The sequence below is a fragment of the Amblyomma maculatum genome, chromosome 6 (assembly GCF_055883805.1).
Source record: "Amblyomma maculatum isolate TAMU_Amacu chromosome 6, ASM5588380v1, whole genome shotgun sequence".
NCBI lineage: Eukaryota > Metazoa > Arthropoda > Arachnida > Ixodida > Ixodidae > Amblyomma > Amblyomma maculatum.
In genome coordinates, this window is record NC_139349.1 from 31,899,836 (window position 1) to 31,923,574 (window position 23,739).

Genomic DNA, 23,739 nt, shown 5'->3' on the forward strand with positions numbered 1-23,739 from the left:
CCGCCAACTTCTTTGCTCGCTCAAACATGTGCGGGGATCAAAATCTAGCCTCCAGGGATAGCTCTTTCCTGAGGCCAGGTTTTACGAAGGCGCCTCTATTCAATGGACGCGTGTATCCAGTCCCGAGAGATTTTTGAAGTTTTTTGCTGTAAGCACTATTCCTAAGTGCGCCTTATCATGTAAGGGGTAGTTTGCTCTCCACGAGTGATAAGAAAAAGAAAACTCTAAAAGAAATATTCGCGATGTATTCCCATTAATTCGGTCGAATAGAGTCCGCGTTTTTTGTTTTTTTTATCAGCGCTGAAGAATATCTCTTTTTAGCTATTGGATATGGGATATACTCGAAGGAGGTATGTTGTCCAAGTTTTGTGGAAGTTAAATTTTTGAAGGTAGGTGTGAATTATGAAGGCAATGAAATACCCACCTTATATTTAGAACAGTCGTTAGGAATGAACGTGAGCGTATGAACGGTGAACAGCTTGGCTTCACTACTCCCATTTGAACCACTGGAATTTAAGCAGTACGTCTGAGCAGTTGAAAATTAATGTTTAATGCATTGTCATACGCTGATACTTTACATATGCACCCAATTTTCTCTCTCTCGCTCTCTATCATCCCTGGACTCACTCACTCACTCACTCACTCACTCACTCACTCACTCACTCACTCACTCACTCACTCACTCACTCACTCACTCACTCACTCACTCACTCACTCACTCACTCACTCACTCACTCACTCACTCACTCACTCACTCACTCACTCACTCACTCACTCACTCACTCACTCACTCACTCACTCACTCACTCACTCACTCACTCACTCACTCACTCACTCACTCACTCACTCACTCACTCAAAGACTTACTTACTGACTCACCTCATTCCCCAGCTAATCCATCTACTCACTCAACAATCTATTCGCCCACGCCTTATTTCGACGCTTCAAAATAGTGGTCAGCCAATTACCTCCTGCCGAGTACGTCACTGTTCTGTTTTGATTTTTCTCAATGACAAGTATATCTCAGCTTTTTAAACGCTGAGGCGTCCAATCTTAAAAAAAGAGGGAGTAAACAAGCATGTAAATAAAAGTTTACGCTTTTCAGCGTGATCAAGAAGTTAAGAACCATAACAATTGCAACTTGTCGTTCCCGTGTAGAAGAAAACGAAAAGTAACCCGATAGGCAGTGACTCCCCCGAAGCAAAAAAAAAGAAAAATAAAGAGAGGAAAGAGTTGTGACTAACACAGGCAGTGAAACCGACAAGTTGTACAAAATTTCAGGATGGACACTCGTTCAGGCAGAGAGCCCGGAATTCTTCACGAAGTTTCGGAAACGGGGCTTAGTATGTTTCCCCGGATTGTGTTGCCTCAGCTTTCAAACTGATAAATTGATTCGGGAAGTGATTTGATTGCCGGTCACACACACGCACACTCCGCTCCGGGTTTCGAGCAACGGTCGCTGAAAGCAGGAGGAAGATTTCCCGAGATTCTAAGCAATTCGACAGGAAAAGGGGGTAGCGGGTGGCGGCTCAGCGAATGGATTGGGTGCGTGGCGCGTTTCGAAGAGAAAACCAGGGAACTCCATTCGAGCGAGCAGAGCCGGCCTGCCACAGCACAATCACTGTACTTGGAAGCAAAGAAAAGCTCGCGCGGTCCAGGCATCCACAGATCCGAGCAGCCAGAAACAGCACGAGTGCTAAGGTGAACGGGGAAGGAACGGCATAGCAAACGCGAAAACAAAACAAAATGGAGGAAAATAAAATAAAAAAAGGGAGCAAAGAGAGGGAATGCGACCTGAAGGGAGGAAAAGGCGGCTTCCCTGCCATTCGTGGGGACCCAAAGGGGAGATAAATTTACCGTTCTCGTGGCCTGTCGGAAAACTCGCCCAGAAACCCTGCATTCTGGTGCGGGAGGGGGAATGAAGCAAGGAGTCTAAAACCTTCCCTGGCCGCAGTCCGTCCGCCGGTTTCTGGCAGCCCGATCTGTGCCGCCACAAGGACCACGCACCGCGCTTGCATTCGCCTCTCTTCTTTAGTGCCTCGCATAGGAACAAACGTGTATAGCTCCTGTGCTTTCTGAAGCATGCTCTTATTCTTCTCCAGGACATTTCCGCAGTACCAGCGCTTCTATTTCTTCCATACTACCCTCCCCCTTATTTTTTTTTCTGGTTGTTTTCCTTTCCACTCCTTTCACGCCAGACGTGCCGCGGTCAGTAGCAGGGAGCATGCGTCATGTTTTATTCAGGACGACCCACGCTTCAAATTGGCTCGAATATATCGCAACATCAGCCTCGAGCGCAGGTAAATTATTGTTGGCCTTGCGGGCGGCCAACCCTCGGGTTTTGTGCTTGTTTATGGTGTTCCGCCTGCGCGTTCTCTTCTTGGTATTGAGAACTGTTTTCTGCGATGGCTCGTGTGCAGTCGCCTGGCCCTTTGTGTCTGCCCAGGTTTTTGTTCTTGTTTTACTGTTTTAGTGCCTTCGCGTTCAAGGCTCTGTTGTGGGCACGGACTGGAAAACACTGCTTGGATCGGAACCGCACGTCATGTAAACAAGCCCGGTTCGTTGCCGCTCACCGCGTTCTGTGGCCTGTAAAACAACAAAACGAACACTTCCTTACAATCCCCCCCATCCCGTTTCGTTTTCTTTCTCTTTCTCATAGCCCCTACCTTTTTCACTTCGAATGACACTAGAAAACGGTTGGGAAATTCACGAATCACGTTTTTACACTTTAAAGTGGTCAGCATGCGTTGTCATAACGCACAAGCGTTGTTCTGATATTTGGAACCAAGCTCCTCCGGAATCAGTACGCTGTGCGTTTGTCATCACCAGGCCTGCTGTTGCCCTGCCAATTGGAAAATGACAAAACGCACGAGACTCATTGTTATTGTTTGCTGTATTTCATAACCCAACGAAGTGTTCATATTAGTTACTTAACATCGTTGCTAATTGTGCATCTATCACAGCAAATGTGGTTACGAATACGCAAATTTTATTGTATTTGGTCGTGGCCTCTAAGTTACCAGTGTACGCATCAAGTCCTTTTCTTTACACCGTCGTGTGCACTAACCCCTTTCCAGCTTTTTGTGTAAATAATACGGTGGAATAAACCAGAAGAATCACTGCTTTACCAAAAATGTGGCTGTCAATTTTTGTCGGCCCACTCGTGGACGGCACAACCATGTCTTGTATTAACTCCTCACTGCTGATCCCACTTTTAACATAAAAAAAAACAAAAAAACTAGTGCTTCTAAAATCCGTCGTGCTCTTGCTCCCTGATAATGTTAGAAATTTTATTTACATATGCGCAGATATCAAGCGTAGATAGGAAGCGTGCAGAGTGGATCAGAGAAATAACTCAAGTTACCGACATTCTAGCGGAAATTAAGACGAAGAAATGGGCATGGTCAGGACATACAGTGCGAAGAGAGGATAACCGATGGTCGCTTAGGGTAACAATTTGCATTCCAAGGGAAGGAAAGCGTAGCAGAGGGCGGCAGAAAGTTAGGTGGGCGGATGAGGTTAAGAAGTTCGCAGGGGTCAAGTGGATGTAGCCAGCACAGAACCGGGTTAATTGGAGAAATATGCGAGAGGCCTTTGCCCTGCAGTGGGGATAGTCAGACTGATAATAATGATAATGATGAAGATGATGATCGACTTGCGCTGGGCGCGTCAGCGCAGAGATGTTGAGCATCTTCAATTCCTTGCTCTTTCTTTGGCGGATGTCACATTTAATTTTTCGTAGAGGAAACCCTCAAGGGCAGTCAAGCGACGTGCCGAGAGTGGAAGAGCTTCAGCTAAGAGACATGCGCGATTTGAGGTTTTCCTTATTGAGATCATTGTGTTTAGTGAGATATCACGTAGTTCAGGTTATTGATGCGAGGAAGCACAACAAATGGGATTTTAAGCTGGGAGAGCGGCTTCTGAGACAAAAATCTGAGGCTTTGTACGGCGTCGACAACCACGAAAATTAGCCGGGCAGCATGCAGCAGACACCCCTGCGCCGTCGTCTGTAGCGCTGCTCAGAGTGGCCATGCGAAGTCAAGGTGCGTAGCTGTTCTAGCTTACGGGCTTCTCAATCCATGAACGGGGTATTGGCCGAAAAATTCTAGTTTTGAAATAAGAAAAGCAAAACGGTGTCGAAAGAACTCTGAGGCAGACAGGCACAAGGAAGAAAAATATTGGCTATAACGAGCTTTCTTTGTGCCTTGATCTGTTGTAAGCGGAAGTTTGAAAGGGAAGCAGGGAAGCAAATACTTCTAGTTTTTATAGCGAGAATCGACGTTCATGGCCAGCACACGGTTGAGTGTCCGGTCTGTAGGCTCAACGAGGTCATCCGTCTAATGTGGTACAGCGTTGCATGACGGAAATGACAAGAACAGAGGAGAGCAAGCCTTTATAGATCTCTAGTGAAGTGACAGCCACGGTCGCTGATAACAAGGAGGGGAGGTTAGTGACGGAAGACGGCAGCATGCAGAATGAAGGTAGAGGGCTTTGCAAGTTGTGTTGGATCGCGTTTCCTCCTGTCGTCGTCTTTGTACGCTCGTTAACTTTAAATACGTACCAATTAGCCCAGCTTATCAGGTAAATTATGTTAAGAGCCACTTTTTTTTTCGTTTTTTTTCTTTTTTTTTTTTAATCTTAGAGGTGTCGCAGGATGCGAGCGAACCGGCGCAAATGTTGTTGCAAGTTTCAACCACTCACACTGCACGTAGGCGGTCATGGAACGTTGAGCCGCGTGACAAACGATCCGGTAGTACAAGAATTTCTTTGTGCGGGTAAGTATCCCGGCAGGCTTTAGAATGCACAGAATTTACGCTACCGTACATTATGTACCGAAGAGAAGAATAGAGACTGGATGGCACGGCAAGGAGAACGCGCGTACCTCCGGGCGAACAATTCGTTTTACAGAACACACAGTCCCGAACGCAGAAGGGCTCGCAGATATCGGGTCACAGGCTCCTTAAAAAAGTGGGGCCTAGTGCTGAACCCTCCATCATTCTGTCTTGAAAGTTCCAAGATTAGGAAACCTGGAAAACGGGGGCTAGTAGTGAAAATTCCTTTCGGCCGATATTAGTAGCCGCGAGTGGCAGCCTTGAGAGGGAGTTAGCGTCGGCATGTTGGCAACCACTTTTGTACGATGCTGCGAGGTTGGAAAACTGGAGTCTTAATCGCTGGTGGGCCAGCCGACCCCATTGATCGCACAAATTCACCACCAATAAAATGAATTATAGTATGCTGCAGCTGTAAATACATGACAGTGAGGGTGCGAACAGAATTGAAGTACGCTGAAAGAGACGTTCAGACACATCTTGTTCTGTAACGGTGTCAATGCATTCAGAGTTGTTCAGCGTCCAGATCGCATATGCAAAAACATGTTCATTACCGTCATGAATTTGTACGAGCACGGAATCCACGACGATCCCACTGGCACCAGTGTGCAGACCAGTGGCCGCTGCCGGGCTGAAGAGGCGCAGTAATGTCCCCGAGATTAGTAGAGACTTGAGATGGCGAAACACGAAATCGCATTCAGAAGTCCGCTTGAAATGACTGTCTTTCTGTCAGAGACATGAAAGCAGATAGGCTAAGTCTGAAAAACGGGTTAAGCTAATTCTAGGCATCGACGTTTTACGCTAGTGTGGTGCAAACTTGGACATCCGCTGCAGAGAAATTTCGTGGAGTTCGGGTCCTCTGTGCCCTTATGTAAGAACCACCGGTACATCCTAAAACATTTTCTGTCTCTGAAAAATCATTCCAAACATGTCCGTTATATTGCGTTCAGTGTTTGCTTCGAACAGGGCTTGAAAATGTCGGTCGAGGGACCAAGGGCCACCGTTTAGAATGTTTGACATTCAAACGAACGTGCCATGTTGCCGCGTGGTTTGCATCAAGCAACTCTGAAAATAGCTTTTCTTTAGCAGTTCGCTGCGCTCAGTGAAAGCGGCTACCGTCCAAAAAATTGCTGCGGAATACTCAAATATGAATTTCTGGCCATGGTAAACAATCGCCGCGATTGTTCAGTGGTTAAGACACCCGGTTGCTGAATCGGATTACCCGTGCTCGAAACCGACTGCGGCGGCTCTGTTTCAATGGAGGCAAAACGTAAGTACGTCCACGTGCTATGTGAGGTCAGGGAACGTTATAGGTTCCCCAGAGGTCAAAAATCCTCAATTTTATTACGGCGCGGTTTAGGTGTCCGTCGGAAAGTGCGACAGATACAGAGCCTTTCCTTTCCTATAAACCTATTTACCTCTCTTTTTGTCATAGTCAACAAATCTATGCACGATTCCACGACTCGCCGGGTTTTATCCGCAGTTCTTTAGAAACATGCGGATGTGTTCGACTTCGAAAACGAGCCACTGCAGATCTCAGACTCACGTTGTGAGTACTGGATCCGCGCAACCCACTAGAGAGAAGCCGTAACGCGTCCCGCCTGTATACCTGTCACCTGTGAACTAGCCCAAGCTTGAGGTGGGTAATGAGGAGGATTGAACATACAAACATCGGCGAGATGCGGAAGTGGGGTCTAAGGGCTAGCAAAGTGAAAAAAAAAAAAGGGGGGGCCTTTGCGTCAATTACCGTCATCTAAACATGTCACTGAGCATGCTTGCACTCTTTCACTCATTGGTGACTCCATGCACCGCTGCCATTTAGCTTCTTACGTTGCTCCCTCCGCTGAGTCGCGTCCCGGGCGCTCGCAGATCGTCATGCACCCAATGCCGAACAGAAGACAGTGCTCTTAACTCATGAAGGTATTCTTAAAGCTCCTAACCCCTTTAAAAGATTTATGCATACGCTTTTGCGTGGACAAAAGTGGCTTTTTCGGCGCGCATGACAATGTAACTGTGTAGTTCTGGCATTTGACATATCCATGAATGAAGAAAGCAAAGACAATTCTCAGGTGGTTCAGCACGCCGACTGGTGAGAGCAAAATTTGAAGTTACCCAAAAACCTCGGAAGCGACGAGAGCTTCGCGTTTTAATTTTTGTTTCTTAAATTCATTTTTTATAATATACACACATTAACTTTATAGACCCTCGTTGTGAAAGAAAAAAAAAAAGGGGGGGGGGGGGGGGGGAAAGCGGGGCTAAGAAAACTACCGGACTACTTGTTGAAAACACGTTTTTGACAGTAATAACGAAAATATATATCAGTCCTCTAGACGAATTTCAGGTCGAGATTACTTAAATGTTGAATTAGGCGCGACTCAGTGTTCGTGGACATAAAGAAAGACCTGCTGGAAGCAAAGCACAGACCTTTCCAAACGCGTTTTGCTCCCGCCCGGCGTCGTCACTGCGGCAAACACTGCGCTGAGCACAGCTTCCGACCAAAGAGAGCCACCCGAGCGCTTCTCTATATAAGAATAGAAAGGCCGCGCAAAGCTCCATTAGGCAGAATATATGCTCGAGAAAGACCTAGAATGCTCGACGGAGTTGAGCCGAATTCCAAGGCCGCTCGTTGTTTGATCCAAGCTGGAGCTGCAGAGCCTGTAATATTTGTTCGTACAGAAAGGCGTCTGAGCGCTTGGTGGAAAAACATGAAAGGCGTACGCCAGTGAAAGGGCAGGCAAGGAAGTGTTGTCGTCCCCTTCGCGTCAGTGGTTGCGACAACAATGACAGCCGCAACTAATGCTGCTCGCAATTTTCCTTATTGATGCTTCTTGCAGTTTTATGAAGCAGGATACTTCCGCAAAAATGACAGCATGCTGCACTTTCTGCAGCTTAGGCGTTCTTAGCGGCGTCTTCCCTGTCTGCCATTACGCTAGTAGCCACAGCATTTTTTTCTGCTGACGCGGCGGAATCGGCCTTTTCCAAAGTGATCCGGTTTCCCGGACCTGACTCCTCTCGGTAGTACGAGTAATCCTCACGTAACAAGCCACTGTTTTTGCCAAAGAGCTGCTGTCGGAAAAATGATGCGGTCGGTTTCAGTTGCAATGAATATCAAGGTTAGATTCAGGGAAGCAGATAAAAAGACAAAAACAGCTGAACTGGAGGTGCAGTTCATTAGACACAAGGAAGAGCCAGCCGACTCGGTAAGCTGATCACTGCAGTCAATTGAACCCAACTGAAGACGTTGAGGAGCACATAAAAATGAGAAAAAAACTGTGAAATTCATTTTTATGGGGCATTTTCAATACGACCAGCTCCCTAAAACAAAAGGTCTTCTTACGACATTCGGTCACCTTGCCGGAGACACGGAGAAGCAAGGTTTTCAGTTTAGGTTCAGGAGTTGGTCTGTCACAGGTCCATAAGCAATGCACGTATAGTCACCATGATGGAACCAAGGGTAACAAAAATATTCGGGCATGCTAACAATGCCTGAGGGCGATGATCTCTGTCGGAATAAACATATAGGCTGGACGCTGCGAGTGATACAAATTGAGACGACAGACGGAATGGATAAAAGGTAAGCACAAATAAGAACGTAAAAGTGAGATGCCAAACATTCTAGACCTATGAGTAATTTCTCTCGCTTTCGTCTTTTGTTTTAAAGAAATTTTTAAGGTATATATAGGGCGGCAGTTCTTAAGCCTGAAAATAGAGCATAATGAAGTTATTATGTAACAAGTTGCTTAACTAGTTTCTGTTGTCAGGTCATACTTCTGCAGGAAAGGCGATTTGTTATGCGCTCGTCCTTGTGCCAGAATAAAAAGGCTTTTCTTTGCCTCGTTGCTACAGTCCCCACGGAAACGACAGGATATGCATTGTGCTAATGTGAATAGAAAAAATACTACAGGCATTTGGAAGCAGGAGCAGAAGAGGTAGTTGAAGTAGAAAAAAAAAAAAAAGAGGTCATCATCATCATCATCATCATCAAGGTTCCGGGTTCTGTTCTTTCCTCGGTGCTCGACAGCACTGAGTCAGCCCTGAGAACCAGCAGCCAAGACTACAGCGGAACCCCAGCGGACCTTCTTTCCAAGGTTCTCAACTCTGCAGCTACCAGCAACCCTACCGGCTCCGGCGGTACGCAACCATAGGCGAGTGGCGCTATCCCTCGTCTGATCTGTCAACATGCAAGGCTCCTGGGCCCATCGATTTCCATCACACACGTTATATTAAATTGTAACGTCAAGCATATCTACGACCGTGGTAGACTAGACAGTTTTTCTATATTGCGAATAAAATTATTCAACATCGCAGATGAACTGAAGCTGGACATCGATAGCTTGGGTAGCGCTTGAATCACGTTGTTACACATCTTCACACCGTCGTAGTCTCCGAGACTGTGTACCGTAAAATTTTTTAAAAATATTACTTCCATAAGAGGACAGGTTCTGGCCTCTTTGCTGGGAAAAGTAGTTTTCAAACTTTTCTCGTATTAGGCTTAGTTATGAATAAGAAGTGCTAAAAAGGAGGTTTATGAACAATAAATCGAATACACTGTTTTTGAATAAGCTGAGTATTAATTTTCGCGAATTTTCTAGCTATGCCTAGAGTTCTAAGGAGTGGTTGATTGATTGATTGATTGGTTCACAGGAAAGGAAAGGCGCAGTATCTGTCACACTTGTAGCTGTGGACACCTGAACCGCGCCGTAAGGGAAGGGAGGAAGGTGGGAGATAAAGTGGATAGAGAGAAAGAGGAGCCGTAGTGGAGGGCTACGGAGTAATTTGGAAAATTGCGTTTTCGAAGACATTCATTTTCAAATAGAACCGACTCAATTCATTCTTTAAGAAATATGTTCGGTGGGCTGGAATTAGAGGTGTGCACGGGCCTGGGCCAGTCCGAAAGGAAGTCCTGGCCCGCGGGCTTGGCTCGGGCCGCTCTCAAGCCTTCTGCCTCGGGCTCGCGCCGGGCCCGGGCAAGGCTATAGTTGTCTCGGGCCGGGCAGGACCGGGCCGGACACATCAATCCTGAATACCGCACCTTTTGCAAAAGCACAAATATGGCCATGGTGCGCTAGGCATCTCGATGGCAAAAATAATATTTTCCTGTCTCCTCCCAACCGGAGAGCATCTGAGTTCTAACCCGACATCGATCTGCCTATTGAACACTCGCCACCGCCTTTAACAGATGTTTCATTATCAGTTACGAGATTCGCATCATGCTGTCGTTTCTCGCGTCTCTTTTGTGACTTGCTCCTGGCCTCGACATAGCTAGCCTCGTTGGAAGCTGGGCATAACTCCTATAGTCAAAGCATCCACTTTGCTAAAGTCACCCTGTGACTGCTCAGCCCAGACAGCAAAGTTTCGGTCGGCCTTGCTGGCCCCGTGAAAGGCACATGGTTAACGTGACAAGCTGCCCGAGGTGGAGGAGGAGGAAAAACTTTATTTTACGAAGAATTCGAAGCGCGCAGGCCTCCGGGATCTCCGCAGCGAGTACTCGGCCGTGAAATTAACCCTTCGCTCATAGTTAAAGCCTGCATACTTTTAGAGAAGCAAGGACGCTATGCACAGAAAACTTATTCATCTTGCTAAGAACCTATTAGTAATTTCAGCCACAAGTGAGAGCAGTGGAATAAATATCAGCGCTGACGGATTCATGATCCGGATTCACCTGATACCCACTTCCCAGTTCCTGTTTTTGCTGCGTCGTTATCTTGAGGAGACGGGCGCTAGAAATAGCAATTTATATGGCAAAATAAACTTGGCAATCATCTTATGAAAACGCGATTGAAGTGCACGTGAAGTTCAAGCTGTGATATTGCTCTTCAAGCTGATTCCAACTTCCGTTACGGATGCCAAAGCTCATGATACCAAGCAGAGCAACGCGGGCCCGCGGTGACTGCGGAACCTGCCGAGATCAGAAGAATGGCCGCCGATTTCAGGTCCACGGGACAACACGCTGGTAGAGTCATAGAAGTCGCTTTCAGCAGGCCTTTGCCGTCCTGCACTGCCAGCTGTGGTTCAGTGTCGGAACGCAGCAGCGCAATAAGCTGAAGGGGGCATCGCATCTATAGATACTCAACGGCTTCGGCTTGACTGAGTGAGAAAGCACGCTGGAAGCCTTATTAACCCTCTCTTCCTCGCAAAAAAGAAGAGGGGTGGGAGGAGGGTGCTTATCATCGTGTGCAAACATTTCTAAAATAATTTGCGAAGACGGGGGTGGTGGTGGGGGGGGGGGGGGTATTTACATACTTACATTTGGAGATAGAATGGCATAAATACGATATATTCCGTTTGAACCAATGAGCTATCTTGTCCGGGCAGCATGCCCGTCCAGCAAACCAGAGGTAATGGGCTTAAATACTGCTCCAGTGCCTCAGTTTTATTTGTCCATTAAAGAAATATCCCTGAGCATTTTTCAGAAAAATCAGAGCCAAAAAGACATGAAAAAATACGAGACGGCAAGGACGTTTGTCCATGTTTTTTTTGCGCTGATTTTTCTGCAGAATATGTACCAATGAGCGAAACTCCCTGCATTAACCTCCCTGAGAGTTTCGGTGCCCATGAGAGCATCGTCTGGCATGTTGCTAAATTTTATTAATTGCCTGCTTCCGTCGGAATTTTTCGCTCATGGATGTCAACGCTGAAACCTAGCCAGGTCAACGTTTCTGCGGCACAGGATGCTTGAAGATATCGCCACCATTGCAGACCGGTCGTCATATGTAGCCTACGATTGGGGGGGGGGGGGGGGGGGGGGGGGGGGTGTCCAAACTGCTGCAGCCAAAGCGTGTCCAACACTGGCAGTCTTGCAGTCTTACCAGAAAAGCGAGCAAGAAACAACGCAGGCACGAGGCAAGGTATGAGCATAGCTGTAAAGAAACTTTGACTGATACCCGAATAATTGTTGGCCGTATAAAGGATATATAAAAACATCGCAACAAGAATAAAAAAAAAACACTTGCAAAATCTTATGAGGAAGCAAAAAATCTGTCTATTCGTACCTCGCTATGCAGTTGCAATGCTTTATAATTGCTTCTCATGCACGAACCCACCCAAATTTCCACTTTACTGAATTTAAAGTTTTTCCGGTGAGCACTGCGCATGTCACTGCAACATTTTCAGTGTTTATTCTACTCTTCATCGCTGCGACGAAAGTACCGTGCTGCAGCTGCTGGTGCAAACACAGATAATTAAGCTTGTAGAGTAATTAATTTTTTTTGTAGACACACAATGTATTTGTGGAGCCACATACAGTGACATTGCACACTTGTTACTTGAAAGACAGGTAAATGAAGGCCTGATTCCGAATATATTTAGACGTGTCGAACTTTAAATATTGCGCAAAAAAAATAAACGCTTCTAGATTCTCTGAATGCCCATGAAAAATAAATAAATAAATAAGAAAACAAAATTTGTCCCTAATACAAACTCCCCAAAACAAAGAACCCGGTTCTCAAGCGACTATACTGTTTCTTTTTGTTTTCTGTCAGAACGTGTTGGGACAGAGCTGTCATTAATTTAGTGGGCTAGAGAGAAACACAGTATCCGACTGGCAAGATGTGAGGTGGTTGTTTAAAACAACCTAAATCTATAGGCTCACCCACGCGTCCAAAAAAGAGGCAAAGGAATAAGATCCCTAGGACCAATGATAAAAGATTATAATGGGCTGCCACACGCGAGAAAGTGCTTTGCGGGGACCCAGATGGTCGCACACATGCCTGACGGCTTCAGAAAGCGGAATAAGCGTCTTTGCCGTCCATATATTTGAGCATCTACAACGCCTGGAAGTTACACTACCCTCGTGTGCGCTAAACTTTGCCGCAAGAATGACCTCGCCCACTTTAGAAGGCGTTCCGTGATGGATGAGAAGTTGATGCATATGAACGACCTCATGGTCGGTAGCCCGGCGCACATTATAGATAACCTTAGATGACCGGAGGGTCATCTAGGTCACTAGGAATGGTCCAGAAATTTTGTATTCAGCGGATAATTTATGACAACACAGGGCGCAGGGACATTATAAGAGTTTTCGCGCCGAGAAGCTACCACATGGGTTGCAATAATATTTCACAACGTTTTTTGTTTTTTCCTTGTTAACTCTGCTTCGACACGTTGCTGGCATTTGTGTGAATAAATGATTGCCAACAAGTCACAAAAGCTTATTGAATTCCTATAGTAAAGAGCATACTACCTATATGAGAGTATAATGAGCATTGTTGCGGCTTTATTGAAAGAGAAGTAGGCCGTCGAATCAATGTTCCTTCGTGAGAACGCTAGAAAGCTTGATGTCGGCCTCAAAGGTCTCGAGTAACGCCGCTGACATGGCGGTCTTCCTTGAGACGACTTCTTAAGATAAAGTCACATGATACAGTAAGCAATCTAAGTCGCAACCTCTTACCGTCTACTGTCTCATCGGAGATAAAAGGCACACCGAGTAAGGAAAAACAAAAAGCAAACGAGACTGAGACCAGGTTAGAGCCCGAAATTGTTTCGCGCGAAAAGGAACCCCCAATTCTCTCTCTTTTGTATTTTTTTTTTGACTGGGACGTTATTTTTCTCAACTTTCAGGCAAGAACAACAACCCAGTACTTCCCTAAAAAGGGAGACAGGAAAAAAAAAAGGCTAGAAACAACGCCTCAAAGTCGGCCTCAATCTTCGCAGGCGGGCAACGGCAGCGGCATTGGCGGAGCCAAACTTGCTTGGAAAGGAGCCAAACTTTCTTTCCAAAGGGGGCGTAGGGATGCGCCGAGCTACGGGGGTCACTTCCCCGCCGGCGGCGAGGAAATGGCGATGCGAGGAGGCTCTCCAGTAACCGGGTGAGGACGGCAGCGACCAAATCGCGAACCGATGCGCGGAAAGCGAAAAGGAACAAAATGACCAAATAAAAAGGTATAAAAAGAGATACAGGGCCAAAAAAAAGGAAGAAGAGTGAGAAGGGTGGCTCAAGCGAGCCGATAAGGCCCTAAGGCGGAAGCCCAGATATATCCCTGCTTGAAGGGGAGCTGCTAAAGGGCACAAGACCGTCGCTTGCTTCTTTCCCCCCTGGCTCTAAGAGAGAGACGGGAACAGAGGGAGAAAGGTCAGAATGCAAGAGAACAAAGGGAGAGAGAGATGGGAGAGGAAGAGAGATGCTCGCCGACTCCTCCAAGTCATCGATGGCGCGGCATTCATACTAATAGGGGCACAAAAATCTCGGCGCTAATAGCCTGCGCTCCAGAACGCCGGAACTCGAGCGCGGGCGTTTGGGCGATGGTCGTCACGGTGTTCGTCGCGGAACTCTGGGTATTTCGATAAAATTCGCCCCGGTGTATACGCCACGACTGGCTCCGATGTCCCGTTTGCGCGAAACCTCGGTGACGCTTTGGCTCGTCATCCGTATACGCGCGTCGCTTGTCCGCCACGAAGCTATGGAGGAATGCGGACTGCACGCCAGCGATACTAACGCTGGGAGACTGATTGCGTCCCCGGAGGCATTCCGATCGTCTTCTGTGGATACGGAGCCGGAGGCTTAACGGGACCAGAGCGTCCGCTTTTTGCTGGCGACGACGGAGCATGGCATGTTCTCCAACCTCAGAAAGCAGGAACGTGGCTAGAGTTGCAACAACCGCGGTGAGGAATCGACGTTGGTCTGTCCAATTCGTTTACTGTATTATAATGAGAAATGGTTACTATAACTGAAAACGAATACTCCTCTAAGCTAGACAAGAGAGAAAATGAAATTCGTAACTCACTGTTACTGACCGTTTCTACAGAGCAACTGTGGTGCTGTCAAAATTTTCGTTTATTTGTGGACTGTCGAAGTTAGGCTGCAACGCCATCCACCTCAAGTTGGAAATCACGAAATAATTTTCTTCACAGGCGTCGCGATTGCGAATCCACTTCCGGCAAGAAGTATTCTTTGTTTAATTCTTAATTTATCACTTCTCAATGTGTCCTTTGCTACCCAAAAAGCTCTGAAATAGCGAGAAATATAAGTAACCAGTTCTTTCTAAAAAAAAAAAAAAAAAAACCCTTAACCAATTAAGAAGTGCGAGAGCGCAGTTTGGCATGCATGTTTTGGCATGGTTTTGCTTGACGGTTAGGCGTTTGAGAGAATGGCACTGAGTTTGGCAAATTGCTAAACGTCTTTAGTGCTTTAGTTTCTGGGCATAGTAAAAGCCCATTGTCTGTCTAAATTTTCGGTGAAGACCTACAGTTACAACGAACGCCATATATTTGGAGGCACATATGTCCTTTGTTCCAATTCTTATCGCGAGCTACCTTCCATCTTGTCAATCAAATTTTTGCTAATTAGGAAGGGAAATGGTATTACACCACCATGAATGCTGCATACACACACAAAAAATATTTATTCAAAATTTGGCGCGAAATCACGAGTGCTGCCACTTCCTGCCTCACACTTCCTGCCAACGCTTCCTGCTCCCGCTCTTTATGAATCGAGTAAGGCATTCGCCTTAATAAAGGTTTGATGTAGCTCCCCTCAGCGTCCCTTGAATGCATCCGTTCTTGTGAACAAGACTTCTGAAAGTCCCTAGAATGGAGTTTTTTTCAATCTGGGCGTCAGCAATGCGGTTTTTCCCTCAGTGTAGCCGTATAGCTTTGAAGAAAGTTGTACTGAAGGAAGATGACGTTTTTTTTTTTCTCACACAGGAAAAGCCAGTTTTCGTCATTGTGGGTATACGCAAAGTACATAATAGATGGTAAGTCATGCTTTGGAAAACCCGTTTCTCCTCAAAGTGCTCTAAATTAAAAGAAAAAGTGAAAGCCTGACAAGACCTGCGACGCACTCTGCAATATTGCCTTTAGATAACTGGCTTGGTAAAATTCCTTCGTATCCTTATTTACAATGGTCCCCGGCAGGAGAGGAGCCATCGTGGTGGCTTAATAGGTGGACAAGACCGCGGGGTCGTAGTAGGGCATGATGAAGGAGTGTGTTGAATACACACTCCAACTCCTTCAACATACACGCCTTGACCTCACGCTTCGCAAGAGTTGAACTTACTTATTGATATTCTTTTACGGCAGCGGCAAATCTCACAGAAAAGAATGAAAGAACAGACGCTCATATCTGCTGCTTTATCTAGAACATGTAGAAGAACTTGTTGAATTCGACCATGCTTTGAGAAACATTATTGTTAGTTGCATGTATGACATACACAAATAGCGATAATTACTTCCGGTGCTTGCAAGTCTGTAAAACGTGCTTTGTTTCGACTTCCTTATCTTGGCGTGGAATGTTGTTTTTTCAAGTGATGTGAAAAGAAACAAATAAAGGATAACACAGTAACGCGGAGAGAAAGGATATCTGTTGCGCTATTTTTACTATCTGACGGCGCTGACTTGAGTGACAAATACTGATGCTCTTGGTCCCTTTTTTCTTTCTCTTTACCATTTCCTCACCCCACTTCTCCAGCGTAGGGAAGCCAATTGGATCATCCTTCTGGTTAACATCACTGTATTGTCCTTCCTTCTGTCCCTCTCACCTCTCTATATCTCTTGCAATGGTGCTTCTCACCGGAGAACATCAGCTGCGAGACTGGTTCGCAAACCAAATATTGCATGTCACACAGTTGTCGTATTTGAACACTACTAGTAACTATGAGCGAGGATAATTAAGAAGAAAACCAGCCTGTCCAGCAATGACGAGTTGTGAAGGGTTAGCATATCTGAATGACCTAGACAAATGCAGGCAAGTGGAAGGGTTTTCTTAGTCATGATTTTAGCTGTCAAATGTCTGGTTGCCTTTCCTAGAAAGAACGCACAGTTTCGTTGCCACAATAACACCCCCCCCCCCTTCCTCCACACATACACACACGTAAAGAAATAAAATAAATCTATTATATGCATTTTCTGTCATCGTAGGCTAACCCAGCATACCAGCTCTTCAAAGCAGGGGTGCAACTTCGTGCGAGCCACTGCGTCACTCAAAAGCGAAACGTCGCTTTATTTATATCCGAACGCGCTCCGCCTAACAGCCTCCCAGGCGAAAACTGCACGCGGATTTCACTCGAGACTTCCTCTGTTTTATTCCCCACCGCTCATCCTCGGGGATGTGACTGGAATCGTGAATTCCAATCGCGAGGAAACAGATGCGCGTGTCCATCCGGAAGAAAGCGCAAGTGTCGGAAAATAGCGCACAAAGATGAACAAAAAACAGCTAGAGCCCGAAGTAGAAGAAGTGGACAGTGCAGGGCCTCTTTTCGTTCTGCTCTTTAGCTTGCTCGGGCGCTAAGGGGTTTGACAAGGAGCCTCTATTGTGGCGTCACGTGTTGACATTTTTATGAGATTTACGCGCGGTTCGTCTCAGCCCGGCCACGGCTTTGACTTTCCGAACGACCAGGGAACCCGTATCTGTTTCTCTTCTATATTCGCCGTTCGGCTACTTTCGAAGAGGAGGAAGATGAAGCATGAAAGAAAGAAATAAAACGATACGCAAGGATAGACAGTGAGAGAGAAATGCAACAGCCAGTGTGGCGTGGGGTTATCCAGGAGCAACGTATAGAAAACGCTACGGGCGCGACCCGACACTTTAATTCCGGACACGTCCGGGTGGAAGCACCAACCCGCGCTGTTATCGGGGGGCGTCCGTTGTTGAGCGGAGAGCTCTTTGTTCGCCTTTATTTCTTGCCGTCTTTACGGTTCGCTGTTTTGCGACGAATGGCTCCTGCCCCTTCCCTCATCTTTCTTTCTGAGGGCCTGCGCACGAGTTGCACCGGTGTGCGAAGAATGCGCTGATTTTGTTAAACCTCTTTGCAAATATGTTGCGAAGATGTAAGGAAAAAAAACTGAATTGTCGTGTCTTTGAGAAAATCAATACACATCCAGCTCAGAACAGGCCCTGTTTTCATCCTGGTTTCCCTCGTACATGATTATCGATTTCATTTTCACAGTCAGTGTGATCAATCAATTAGGGACGTTTATTGTCTTCCCATGTAAATAATAGACAGCTTCGAGTATTAATCCCAAAGAGAATGGAAAATAAGCGGGCATGCGTGCTGAACAAACGGACGCGCGAATGATTAATAGCGCTCAATAAGCAAGAAACGATGACTACAAGCAGGATTAAGCGAGATGCAAGACAAAATCAGGTGCAGTACATTTAGAGACCATTTCACTTTTTCCAGAAAATAATTGGGGGGGGGGGGGGGGGGGGGCGCAGTAAGGATGAACGTGGCTGGAATATTTTTCTCAGCGTTCCCATTTAGGAAGCGCCATTTAAGCAAACAGTGCAAATAGGTTTAGAGCACGCCAAGGTAAATTTCTCGCCGGTTCTCAAAATGCGCGCAGTTTTCAGGCAGTATATAGTGCTGCGGTGGAAAAATTTGAATTCTCGGCAGCAAGAGGAGGACGAGTAGGCGGGCTGCCGCCTTCCTTGTTCTTTGAGCGTCGCAGGCAATTAGAGGCGCAATTTAGAACTAGTCGGAGAACTTGCCCTGTACGGTCGCTGCCACGACTGGCTAGACAGTGACTAATGACGATGCACTTTGGTCCCTCCATAAGTTTGCTGCTAGCGAGGGAGAGGGACTCGTCGTCTTCTCTCACCCTTGGTGCTTGCGATGCTGCAGAATCAGGGACCGACAAAGAATGGCATACGGGAGAGAGGAGGTTTTGAACAATACTCTTGGTACTCCTGGTGAGCGCCGTGAGGTTTCAGAAACGTTAGGGCCGCTTCTTCGTGCGCAATGGATCTCGCTGCAACGTTAACGAAACTTGAAACGTGCCTGTGCGCGACACACACTATGGATGTTGAGTAATGAAGCTCTTACAACACCGGATTGAGTTGATCGCAGTTTGGACGGTGTGGGGCGCGATAGTGCACAAAATGGGGTGCTGCCATAGTGTCTAGTAGAAAAGAATCTTTCATTTAAGGGGTAAATTTGGAAACGTTGTACATTTTACGGAGTATCTGCTATTTTCTCCAAGTGCCACGCATACATTTCCAGGTATAAAAAGGGGTAACTAGCAGAGAGCCACTGGGGAGAAAATTTTTTTATATTTTGAACCGAGAAAAGACGTACCACGTATCTCCCCGCTCGTTCAGGTAAATCCATTACGTGCGAAAGCAAAGTGTCACCGACCAGGAGAACCTTAACTTCAGAGGCTCTTAATTAATGAGAGGCGGTGAGTAATTGGACTCGACAAGAGGAAATAAGCTCTTTTTTTTTTTTTTTTTTTTTTTTACTCCTTTATAAACGAGTGAGAGATGCAGCGCTCGAAGGCCTCAGAGATTAGTAATCCTCGGTTCACATAATACGAAAGAAAGCTAGAGGAAGCCTTACTAATGATAATAAAGTTAGGACTATGTTTCTTTTTTATTGTAGAAGAAAAATCTTGCGCTGCTTTAAATATATTTCTGACATGAGAGCATACAGAACGATGCCCTTTTTCGTTAGTGATAGATTGGCGCAAATGGCTTCTGTGAGAAAAAAAAAACAAAAAAAAAAGGCATTCATGAATGCAAAAAATAAAACTGTGCTCAGTTTTTGTGATGCTTGCTGTACAGGTGGTGCCATTATAAATTTAAAACGCCTTCGTAAAAAAACTGCAATTTCTTTAAATACAAGGCCTAATGGCCGAGATTTTATGACGCATCAGGTAATAACTAGGCTGACAGTTTGCATATATCTATTCAAAGCGGCACAAAATATGGCTGAAAAAATTGAAATTGCTTATCTTCCCTACTATTTACTTTTAGGGGCCTCGTGTGAGTGAATGATAGATTGGAAGCGTTTTAAGAGCAACATCGACAATAAAAAAAAAAAAAAAAAAAAAAAAAAAAACTCAATTGACGTTCAGTGCTCTCTTCCTGTTACGCATGATTACTGTAACTCCTTATAAGCCTAGAATATTCCAAAAGAGAATATCTCAGGCCAGTGTATACTACCCAGAACTGCAGCGCAATGTAGACGAACACGGATAGAGTGTTGTGTTTCTCTCTCGGTGCTCGTCTACGTGGCGCTGCAGTTCTGGGCATTATGCACCAACTCGCCCCACAATCGGCTATTCAGTGTATACTGTCAGCCTGGGAGCAATTTCTTCAAGCAGTGTTTCGTTGCCATAACGACATGAAAGCAGGTTGGTGTGATGAATCTTCTAGAAACAAAAAATACTTAACGTATACCTACCGGAACTTCTTGCAAGAAGCAAGCTGGGTGGTGGGCGATCTGGTCGACGTCCGTGGGGTACCTTCTCCGCTGCCTTCTGCGTTGAGCGAGGCCCGTACTCAGTTGTAGAAGGAGCATGCAGAAAACTCCCTGTCTCCGGGGTCCTCTTCACGCCGATAAATCTGTGGGCGTTTCAGAACACTTGTCACGATCGCTCCGTTGCACTGACGACGTTCATTCCACTATTCTACGTCCACACACTTCAAAAAGCTCGCGCATCATTCTGTAGTGTCTTGCAACTATCACCCTTTCGCACTATGGTTTATTCGCGCAGCCGAGTCCGGAAACGTCCCAGTCGTGAATGACATCCAGAGATCACACGTCACGCTATTCAGAGGCAACGACAGTTATTATTAACAACTTCGAAACGATGCCGATGGAACCGACCGTATCACTTCCGCACTAGAGCAGTTAAAATACTTTCAATCAGGATATTCGCGCGGCGCTGCCCTTTGAAGCGACGCATCTCGACTGCCTGGCTCATAGCCTTCATCCGCTAAAGAACCGTTCAGGAGGTATCCACTGGGCGAAGACGACCCGTGAGCATAGCGCGCCGAGTTCGCCACGCACGTGGCGCAAACGACGGCGGGGGATGGAGTGATGCGGATGCTGCGGATGCAAGGAGCGATTCGGCTGGCCCCCTCTCTGATCTCGACCCGCCTAGAAAAAAAGAACACGAAGAGTGGGAGAGGCGCCGCCTGGAGCCCCATGCAGCGGACGTTTTAGGAACGAAGAACGACTCTCAGCGGCGCCAGTGCGCGCCTCGTTCGGGTCTGGACTCCGAGCATCGGACCATGTTCTCTCCCCCTTGCGACCACCGAAGGCACGGCTGTTTGGGTGTACTTTTTATATTATATATAAATATACCTAGACGCCTCCTTCTCCATATTCTGGCTGGTAGCAGGCACTGGTGAAGAGCGCGGATCGTAGGGGACATTGGGGAGCAAGTTGTCCGAGTGTAAAGAATTGGTACAATTTAATTATTCTGGTAGGCTGCTTAGGTGCCTATCGCACGAAGGCTACTAGGTGCTTTAAGGAGAGGCTTCCAACTGCCCCGCGGGGATGCCTGGTGCGGGGGGCCGAACGCTTTTCGGGGCGGGAGGGGAGCGGTTAGAGGAGAGGGGCTCGGCCGTTTTATTAACAGCGCCATGGGCATGAGCGCTACACGCTCGAACTGACTGCGACGAGGTTTGTTCAGCGATGCATGCTGCCGTCCCTTCTCAAGCCATCTCGCGCTCGGGGCACGATGCTGGCGGCGCGCGCTGTTTGGGGCCATTTGCGCGGCTTCCTAATGCATTCCGCGGCCTCTGACGCAGGGATCGGCGGAGCGGACAGCACTCGGAACAGTGCGTCTCCTGACCCGCGTTCCGAGGTCATTCGCGTTATAGCTTTGCATATGACCGCTGTTTAGTGGTGCTGCAATCTAGAGTGAGCGGCCTGGGCTGGTTGCTTGTGCCAGTCACTGTATTCGATAAAAGAAGAGCACGACTTTATTGCTGCCAAAGACGCGATGGAGGTCACGCGAGCAGAGCTCGAACTCTGAATGCCACGATAGTTTAAAAGAGGAGTCAACTAACTAAATGACATTTATTACTTCTAACCGGGGATATGAGGCAGAAGACTGGATTCTCAGATATAGTTCTGGATAGTGAATTCGATTATCGGTGACTAATCGTTATTCTGCTCACCAACATTTGGACACGTATTTTTAAGGCCGTTTATGCATACAATGTATATTTTTGTAACGTATAAAGGTACCTTAAGCACCATTTTTTTTTAGGCGATCAATTGCTGCGGTAGCCTACGCCTTATTAGCCATCAGGAAAATTTTCAATAGTTTTGAGTTAGACCCTCATCGCATGATCAGCTTATATCTATCTCTCTGTCGGCGTTTCCTAGTAATGCGCGATTTAAGGCACGTGACGTGTTTGTCACTATGCATTTGGGCCACTTCGTTATCCTCTCAGGTGTGCGATATTTAAGTGCAAGTTCTCACATTCATTCAGAAAGATGTCGTTTTACTCTCACTGCAACACACAGTATCAATGAAAAGGTGGAGCCGAATGGTCAACCAATTAGACACTGACCCTTGGCATGGGTCACATGCCATGCACCTCTTCTGGCAATCAGCGTGCACACGCGCTCTTCCGAAAACTGACACACCGGGCACCACCGAAGGAAGTGGTAGATTGAAGGCAAAGAAAACGATGAGGAGGCAGAAAGAGTCAACTCGGGCATATCAAGTTCAGAACTGCTCACTGACACGAACATAAGTGAGCACTGCAAAACGCAAGGAAGAACACTTCCCTCACCCTACAAAACCCTCATTCGAGACCATCGACTGGCACCGGATCCAGGCTCTCAAGTATCCAAATTTTTTTTCATAAGCCCCTTTCATTCCCGACACAATGACCCGAGTACTACTCACAGGGCAACAATACAAACAAAAAACTCTATCTCTATGTCTTGGAGTAGCCGAGCCCACTAGAGAACCAAGAACCCGTCTCCCACTCTTCCTTCTTCTCCTGGTGGGCTGTTCTGCACAGCTCGGACGCTAGCAACCATCAATTGATGATCGAGTGGGTATGCCGGGTCAAGTCAACCATCAAGGTCCCAAACTGAGGACGTCGACCACAAGGACGGCTATAACAAACCCAAAATAAATGTCTTTTTTAGCCACTTTCACCACCACCGACGTCTGCTCGCACGGCGACTTGGGTGGGTTTCATTGATACTTTTCTTTTATTTACTTTCCTGCTCTTTTATTGGGCGATAACTTTGATTGCACTTCAAATATGGTGTTTGCGTATTCTTCGGTGTAGTTTACCATTTTTGCTGCATTTTGTGATCTCTCGGCATGTCATTAGTGTGCTTCATATGCCCCCCACCCCCCCCTCCTTCCGCCCACATACGATGTAATACCCTCTACAAAAGAGCTTTTAAGTTATTTGAATGAAAGAATTGAATGAATGAATACGGTCGTCCAGCTTGCCGATGTTTGTTTCAGCCAGCACTTCACATCACCGTAAGATCATCGAAAGGAACCAATGAAAACAGTTTTTAATTCTCAGCCTACGCACACGCCGCGCCTGCACGCTTTCCACAAAATAGGCAGAGTGCGAGTTTAACATCGTAACAAGCACTCTAGAACTTCAGAACTGGCTCAGGATTAGTTTCCTTCCAGGAAACAGAAACTAAAGACATCAAGTTTGCCTTAGCTGGCTATCCACCCCTGGCTTTGTGAAGAAAGGAGTGTATGACTGACGAAAACACGAGTCTCTTGGGTCTGTTGAGTGCTAAGTCGGATATTCTAACGAATTTCTTGTAACTTACCGCCGGTTTGTCGTATATTGAAAGTGCGGGCCTATTTCACTGCCGTCATTCAGTGTGAGGTAACTGATTAACTCCCTTCGACAGCACTGGCATCTGCTTACAATATTCGTGAAGTAGCGTAGTCGGTTAAGGTGGTTCGAGAACTTCGGTGATAGTACACGTAAGCGCCGCCTGCGACATTTAATACCAAGCTACTTCTTTCTTTTCTGTGAGGTACGCATAAGGTCTTCATTACAATATGCAAATCACACCACTTGCGCAGACGGGCTGACGGCGAACATCAGTCAATCTCGATGCTGCGGTAAGAGAGCAGAAGCATTTAGAAGCAACAGGGGCATAAAAATTGAGACAGGCAAACCTGAATTGTTCAGCCTGGAAGCGTACTCATAGGCTCATAGGAGGCAAAGCGTCATTAATGTTTA

At 46.6% G+C, this 23,739-nt stretch overlaps 1 long non-coding RNA gene across 3 annotated transcripts in view; it reads right to left on the reverse strand.

The window, feature by feature from the left end:
- Positions 1–23,482, reverse strand: part of LOC146185408 (uncharacterized) — a 50,891-nt gene extending 27,409 nt beyond the window's left edge. For all 3 annotated transcript variants that reach the window (XR_014707795.1, XR_014707796.1, XR_014707797.1), the window contains exons 1-2: positions 23,318–23,482; positions 19,946–20,106 (exon numbers count right to left, since the gene is read on the reverse strand). This is a non-coding gene — a long non-coding RNA (uncharacterized LOC146185408). The remainder of the gene's footprint in view (positions 1–19,945; positions 20,107–23,317) is intronic.
- Between the last annotated feature and the right edge of the window lie 257 nt (positions 23,483–23,739).